We start from the raw sequence: 8,632 nt of genomic DNA, 5'->3' as shown, positions 1-8,632 counted from the left end.
ACTTTTATGCACATGCGATATGGGTGAAATGATGATACCATGCCAACTTTCAACATTTTCAGAGTTCATTTGAAATGCTTTTGAAATTCAGGGTCTTATAGCTCAAAAAAAATCAGTAAATGGATGAAAAATAACAAATGAAGTTAGAAAGGGTTGAAAATTGATGATGTCGCTTTGAACGGTGCATTTTAAACACAAAAAAAGTTTGGAGTTGAAATAAGTTCAAAAAAATGAAATCCCTTTGTAACAGATGAGTTTTTGTCCGAACCGCTGATACTTGGAAAGAGATTGTCCATTTTGTATACAAAGTGCATCCAGTTTTTGCCGTAACCCTCTCAACATTTTAGCACATGCTATGTGGGTGAAATGATGATACCATGCCAACTTTCAACCTTTTTAGAGGTCGTTTGTAGTGCTTTTCAATTTCAAGGTCATTCAGCTAAAAAATCAATAAATGCATGAAAAATAACAAATGAAGCCAGAAAGGGTTGAAAATTGATGATGTGGCTTTGAATGGTGCATTTCTAACACACAAAAAGTCCGGAGTTCAAATAAGTTCAAGAAAATGAAATCCCTTTGTAACAGATGAGTTTCTGTATGAAACCCTCATACTTTGAAAGAGATTGTCTGTTTTGTACACGAAGTGCATCTAGTTTTTGCCGTAACCCTCTCAACTTTTATGCACATGCTATGTGGGTGAAATGATGATACCATGCCAACTTTCAACATTTTCAGTGTTCATTTGAAATGCTTTTGAATTGCAGGGTCTTATAGCTCAAAAAAATCAGTATATGCATGAAAGTAACAAATGAAGTCAGAAAGGTTTGAAAATTGATGATGTGTCTTTGAGTGGTGCATTTTGAACACACAAAAAGTTTGGAGTTGAAATAAGTACAAAAAAATGAAATCCCTTTGTAACAGATGAGTTTTCATCTAACCCCTGATACTTCGAAAGAGATTGTCCATTTTGTACACAAAGTGCATCCAGTTTTTGCCGTAACCCTCTCATCTTTTTAGCACATGCTATGTGGGTGAAATGATAATACCATGCCAACTTTCAACCTTTTTAGAGTTCCTTTGAAGTGCTTTGCAATTTCAAGGTCATTCAGCTAAAAAAATCAGTAAATGCATGAAAAATAACAAATGAAGTCAGAAAGGGTTGAAAATAGATTGTGTGGCTTTGAATGGTGCATTTTGAATACACAAAAAGTCTAGAGTTCAAATAAGTTCAAGAAAATGAAATCCCTTTCTAACAGATGAGTTTCTGTATGAAACGCTTATACTTCGAAAGAGATTGTCCATTTTGTACACAAAGTGCATCCAGTTTTTGCCGTAACCCTTTCAACTTTTAGCACATTCTATGTGGGTTAAATGATGATACCATGCCAACTTTCAACGTTTTTAGAGTTCATTTGTAGTGCTTTTCAATTTCAAGGTCATTCAACTAAAAAATCAGTAAATGCATGAAAAATAACAAATGAAGTCAGAAAGGGTTGAAAATAGATTATATGGCTTTGAATGGTGCATTTTGAACACACAAAAAGTCTGGAGTTCAAATAAGTTCAAGAAAATGAAATCCCTTTGTAACAGATGAGTTTCTGTATGAAACGCTTATACTTTGAAAGAGATTGTCTGTTTTTACACGAAGTGCATCTAGTTTTTGCCGTAAACCTCTCAACTTTAATGCACATGCTATGTGGGTGAAATGATGATACCATGCCAACTTTCAACATTTTCAGAGTTCATTTGAAATGCTTTTGAATATCAGGGTCTTATAGCTCAAAAAAATCAGTAAATGGATGAAAAATAACAAATGAAGTCAGAAAGGGTTGAAAATTGATGATGTCGCTTTGAATGGTGCATTTTGAACAAACAAAAGTCTGGAGTTGAAATAAGTTCAAAAAATGAAATCCCTTTGTAACAGATGAGTTTTTGTCCGAACCGCTGATACTTCGAAAGAGATTGTCCATTTTGTATACAAAGTGCATCCAGTTTTTGCCGTAACCCTCTCAACTTTTTAGCACATGCTATGTGGGTGAAATGATGATGCCATGCCAACTTTCAACCTTTTTAGAGTTCGTTTGTAGTGATTTTCAATTTCAAAGTCATTCAGCTAAAAAAATCAATAAATGCATGAAAGATAACAAATGAAGCCAGAAAGGGTTGAAAATTGATGATGTGGCTTTGAATGGTGCATTTCTAATATACAAAAAGTCTGGAGTTCAAATAAGTTCAAGAAAATGAAATCCCTTTGTAACAGATGAGTTTTCGTAGGAAACCCTTATACTTTGAAAGAAATTGTCTGTTTTGTACATGAAGTGCATCTAGTTTTTGCCGTAACCCTCTCAACTTTTATGCACATTCTATGTGGATGAAATGGTGATACCATGCCAACTTTCAACATTTTCAGTGTTCATTTGAAATGCTTTTGAATTTCAGGGTCTTATAGCTCAAAAAATGAGTAAATGCATGAAAGTAACAAATGAAGTCAAAAAGGGTTGAAAATTGATGATGTGGCTTTGAATGGTGCATTTTGAACACACAAAAAGTCTGGAGTTGAAATAAGTTCAAAAAAATGAAATCCCTTTTGTAACAGATGAGTTTTCATCTAAACCCCTGATACTTCGAAAGAGATTGTCCATTTTGTACACAAAGTGCATCCAATTTTTGCTGTAACCCTCTCATCTTTTTAGCACATGCTATGTGGGTGAAATGATGATACCATGCCAACTTTCAACCTTTTTAGAGTTTATTTGTAGTGCTTTTCAATTTCAAGGTCATTCAGCTCAAAAACAAAACAGTAAATGCATGAAAAATAACAAATGAAGTCAGAAACGATTGAAAATTGATGATGTGGCTTTGAATGGTGCATTTTGAACACACAAAAAGTCTGGAGTTCAAATAAGTTCAAGAAAATGAAATCCATTTGTAACAGATGAGTTTTCCGTATGAAACCCTTATACTTCGAAAGAGATTGTCTGTTTTGTACACGAAGTGCATCTAGTTTTTGCCGTAACCCTCTCAACTTTAATGCACATGCTATGTGGGTGAAATGATGATACCATGCCAACTTTCAACATTTTCAGAGTTCATTTGTAGTGCTTTTCAATTTTAGGGTCATTTAGTGCAAAAAGAATGAACTAATAGCAAAAATAATGAACTTAAAATAATCAATTATAATATTATGTTATGATCAAGTAAAACAAAACTATAATATTCTTCAATAGAAAAAACAATAAACTAAAAGTTTTTATAAAACTTATAGCAAAAGAAATCAACTAAAATATTTTATAAACCTCTAGTATTTTTTAACTACAGTTATATAAAATTTATGCAACTAAAATTATCAAAGTATTTTCGGTTCAAAACATTAATGGCAAAAAGAATTTTCATAAAGAAATTATTTTGTTAAAAACTTTACTAGAAAACTAAAATAACAAAATTTGTTCTTGATTAAAACAGGGATGTAAAGAAAGTCTATAATTTTAGTGACCCTACAGCAAAAAAATTAAAGAAATAAAGCAAAAAAGAAAAGAAAATAAATAATGCAAAAAACAAAACAAAAAACTAGAAAAAATGCCACCTACTGGGCCACAACGGCCTGAATACGACTAGAAACCCCATTGGGCCAGGATTCAGGCCCGCAGCTGGCCCAGCAGGCCCACAGGCACAAGTGACAGATTAGGCCCGAATGCCTGCAGTTGAGAGGAGCTCGAGAGGGTGGGCGCAGCAGCGCTTATAAACCACTCTCGAGGTCTTTCAAGTAGCAAGGTGGGACTAAACTTTTGACGCCGGCAGCACAAGGCCTTTGGTCCCGGTTGGTGGCACCAACCGGGACTATATGGGTGCATTGGCACTGGTTCGTGGCACCAACCAGTACCAATGCCCCCTCTTTTCAGCAGCCCAAAGGGTGGGAAGCGGCAGCCTTTGGTCCCGGTTGGTGGCACCAACTGGTACTAAAGGTCGCATTCGTCCCGGTTGGTGTCACGAACCGGGACCAATAGTTCATCTATATAACTAGCACTTGTGAAATTCTTCATTCAGTTCGTCTTCCTCGCCCCGACGACGACGCCAGGCTGCCCTTCTGTGCCTCGCCGTCGCCGTCGTCGCCCTGCCTCGGACGCCGTCCCGCGCCGCCCAGACGCCGTCGCCGCCCCGCCCCCCTGCCTCTTCGTCGCCCGTCGCCGCGCCACGCCCGCCACCAGCCTGCCTCCTCGTTGCCCGTCGCCGTGCCCTGCCTCCTCGTCGCATGTCGCCCTGCCCCTCACCGTCGCCGTCGCCGCGCCCCTCACCGTCGCCCCCGTGCCTTGCCTCCTCGTTGATCGCCACCCCCTTAGTGAGCTCATATGAATTTTCCTAATTTAGATGTGTAGTTTAGATGTGTAGTTAGTTGAGTTGTTGTAATTTGTTCATAAATGAAAATGCAAAAGTTAGATTTTTTTCATATATAATGTAGATGTATATGTATGTGTATGTATGTATGGATGGATGTGTAGTTATATTATTTTAGTTTATGTTTAGTTTAGTTTTAAGATTAGGAAAATTTCAGATGTGTAGTTATATTTATTTAGATGTATAGTTAATTTAGATATTGTAATTTGTTCATAAAAATTGTGCACTTTTGTATAGAAACTTTATTTTTTTCATATGTACGAAAATATAGAATGAAATCGAAAACAAACATATAAGAAAAACAAAGGAAAAATGAAGAAGGAAAAGAAAACCACCCGGCCACCACCGCATTTTCATAAAGTGTTTCCACCGAGTCAACGTCGCACCGATCGAGCACCCGCGGCGAAGCAAGTCTTTTTTTAAGGTAGTTCTTTGTTTAAGTGAGGGGGGGACGTCGGGCGCACCCCTGGCCCTCTCGCTCGACCAAAACTCTCGAGGACACCCAAACCTAGAACAAAACGATGTCGGTCTCCTACCCCCTCCTGCCGCGCCCCTATCCGATCGACAAACTCTCTTGAGGCCACCCAAATTTACCAAGTTAAAAGAGCGTTGTCGTCGAGGCCACCCCGAACCCTTGAAGCGTTGTTGAGGCCACCTTGGACCCTTGAAGCATTGCCGAGGCCACCCCAAACCCTAGAGAAGCGTCGAGGCCAGGCCACTAATTAATATGATTCCTTATTTTTCTTAGCTAGCTAGTTCTTCATTTGCCACTAATATATCCATCTGTCATGTTTGAATAATAATTGCCATGTTGTAAATATTTGCAGAAACTATGGATCCGCACCCCCGAGACGAAGCAACAGAAGCGGTGTTGGGGGAGATAATTGCACACAGAAGTGATGTCGTCTTGTCGCTTCTCAATGACACATGCAGCGATGGTCTGGAAAGACAGGATGAAGAAGCAGGCTATGCCGATGACCAAACAATGGAGGAGGAAGGACACCGTGATGACGGCTCTGGTGACCGAATGGATGGGGAAGGACACCGTGATGACGGCTCCGGTGACCGAATGGAGGGGAAGGACACCGTGATGATGGCTCCGGTGACCGAACGGAGTCCGGCCAGGTATATATAGTAATTAATTAAGCATGTGCTGACTATAGCTAATTGATGCATTAATTGCTTTTGGTATGTACACATATTAACTCTCCTCTTTTTCTTCTTTTCTAGCCCTCCGGATTGAGCAACACTTCGGTAACGAGAGGAGGCCCGAAGAGGAAGTTGCGCGTGGATGAAAGGTACACGATCATCGAAATTGATCGCATTGGCCAACCGATTGAACCCCTCTGGACCAAGCAAAAAATTTAATGCTCAGTGCGGGGTTGTAGTTAGGGACATGATCCCGATTAGCATCGAGCAATGGTTGAAGCCTAAGGACAAAGACTGTCAGGTTTCTTATGTCAGCGATAGGTAGAAAGGTGATCTTTGGACCGCGTTGCAGGAAAATTTCACCTTCCCGCCAGAGGAGGATCCGAAGAATCCAGTTAAAAAGCCAATGATCAAGGCTTATGCTCTTAAGAAGATGGCTGAGCTATTCAGGAGGTGGAAGAATGAGCTGAAATCATCATTTGTCGACCAAGACAAGACTCCAGAATTCATCGGCCGATTTGAGAAGATCAAAGATCAGTGGCCCGCATTTGTCACCAAAAAGAAATCTGAGAGAGCAGCGAAGATGTCAGCGACAAACAAGAAAAATGCTGCAAAGAAGAAGCATCACCATCGCACGGGGTTAGGTGGCTACCTGAAAGCCCGGCCGTTGTGGGACAAGGTTGAGAATGACCTCATTGATAAAGGGATCGAACCAGAGACACGACGCTGGCCAGACCATTGCAGGACTTGGTTCTTCAGGGTTGGGGGAAAATTGGACCCTGTAACAAGGAAGTGTGTTTGGACCAACGAGCAGCTGAACACACCCATCGAGAAGCTTCAGGAGTATATCGAAAAGGCGTAGCAAGGGACGTTCGTTCCGGACAGAGAGAACGATGAGCTCACAGAGGCCCTCGGGAATCCTGAGCACCCTAGACGGACCCGAGGCATGCCAGGCTCCGTTCCGTGGAAGGATGGATTTCCTGACGTAGGCGGTTACAAACGCCGGTAGAGGAAGAAGAAAAAGGAGTTGACCCAACTATAGGCGCTGCACGCAAGGGTACAAGTGCTAGAGGAACAAGACGAGGCCCGCAACACATGACCTGCCGAAGCTGCTATACCCGAAGCTACCCCGCCATCTCAGCGGAGAAGCAGCGTGGCTTCCACGGAGCTGCTTCAGGAGCCTGTCTTCACGGCTCCTGCTAGCTACCCCGTGGATGCTATCATGGAGTCTCAGAATTGCCACCTTATGACGCAGTGGATGGAATTTAAAGTCAAGGCGGCTTTTGGCTCTGTTGCACCTCCTGAACCTGGCACAAATTTTCACTGCCGGCCGATTCCAGAAGGATATGCTAGGGTGATGGTGGCTGAAATCAAAGAAGGATTCGAGGACCTCCAGCTTGACCACCCTACGGGTGACGGGGAGACTCGGATGGGTTCTTGTCTGAAGACTCCATGCCTACCGCGAAAGGAGCTCATCAACCTTCCGAACTGGACGCCTCCGCCTCCTCTGGCGAATTAGGGCACTCCGCCTCCTCCACTGTCTCCTCCTCCGGCGAGTGATCAAGGCACTCAGCCTCGTTCTCCGGCGCGTGGCGGCACTCCGCCTCCTTCTCCGCCTGCGCCGGCGCACCCGAGCAGCCACCAGCCTCCTCCTTCTCCGCCTCGCCAGCAAGGGCGGAAGAGACCCACCGCCGTCTCGGCTGCTCCGGCGCATCATAGTCCTCCTCCTCGTAAGCAAGGAAAGAAGACAGCCGCATGCGCTCTGTCTGCTCCAGCGTCTAGCAGTACATCCAGAGGCGGGAGGCCATACAGATTTGCTCCTTCTCTGAAGACTCCAGAGAAGTTACCATACGAGATGACCCCGGAGGAAAACGAGAAGATCGTGCGACACGAAGTGAGGAACTTCTTCGAAGGGGTGAAAGCAAAGAAGCATCCACCTCCGGAGGAGAAGGTAGATCCGGTGAAAGCGAAGCGCACTCTGGAAGCCCTGAAGAAACCACCGAAGTCTCTGCCGAAAGGCAACTATGAGCGCATTATTGAAAGGTCATTTATCGAAGCAGAGCGGTCGGGAGGTACTATCAGTGATCAAAGGTTAGCGGAACGACGAGCTGGGAAAAAAATTGCCTAGCTAGGCAAACAAGTGAACCAATCGTTCCCCCCGCTCAAGGTGTCTAGTGATATCGTCGCTAACGATTCGAGGATGGTGCCCTGTTATAACAACTTGATGATTACCTGCCCGATGATGTACATTATGAATTCTTGGAGGTGGCAGAACACAGATACGAGTACGGGAAGCCTCTCGTCAAAGATGAAAGGTCTCTAACAATGATGATGCAAAGATTCCATGATTGGTACATGAAAACCTGCAGAGAGTCTGGGGGGAGGAATACTTTGACGCTGAGAGTTAAAGAGGAGCATGACCTCGTTGGAACTGATCTGTTGAATGTTCCATTTGAGGAGTTCTTCCAGTTTTTCAATCAGAGAGCCCTCAATAAATTAACGGTCACTTGCTACTGTCTGTAAGTACTACTTCTATCATTAAGTCTCTATATATAGGTCAGCTCTTTCATTGCATGTATTTATAATTATCCTCACTATATTATGCAGATTGAAGATCGCCGAATTGAACAAAAGACAAATCAGTGACATTGGGTTCATTAACCCAAATATCATAGATGCATTTTCGGTTGAATTTAAGAAAAAAGAAACCAAGGCCAACTTGCTACGATCGCTATTCAAGTGAGTGTTACTTTCTTGTGCATATTCGATTTCCCTTATTAGTCGAGGTTATAGTAATGTAATTGATGAGTTATGCATACGGGCACAGGTTCTGCTATATTCTCTGAGAGATTAAGCTCGAGCAGGGACTAGTAACCGTCTTAGACTCGAGACGAAAAGATCCCAAGGAGTATGCGGACATGACTGAAATTCTCGAGACGTAAGTTAAATCGATCATTACCGCACCATATCGGCAACTTTGTTCACTTCCTGATTTCAAGTAATTGTTTTCTTTGTCTGGTAGGGTTTGGAAAAAAATCACCTCAAAAGCTCCGGGATTGCCGAAGAAGCTGGAATTTAAACACCCGAAAGT

The sequence above is a fragment of the Triticum aestivum genome, chromosome 4A, assembly GCF_018294505.1.
Source record: "Triticum aestivum cultivar Chinese Spring chromosome 4A, IWGSC CS RefSeq v2.1, whole genome shotgun sequence".
NCBI classification, from domain to species: domain Eukaryota; kingdom Viridiplantae; phylum Streptophyta; class Magnoliopsida; order Poales; family Poaceae; genus Triticum; species Triticum aestivum.
Note: the sequence above shows the minus strand (reverse complement) of the source record.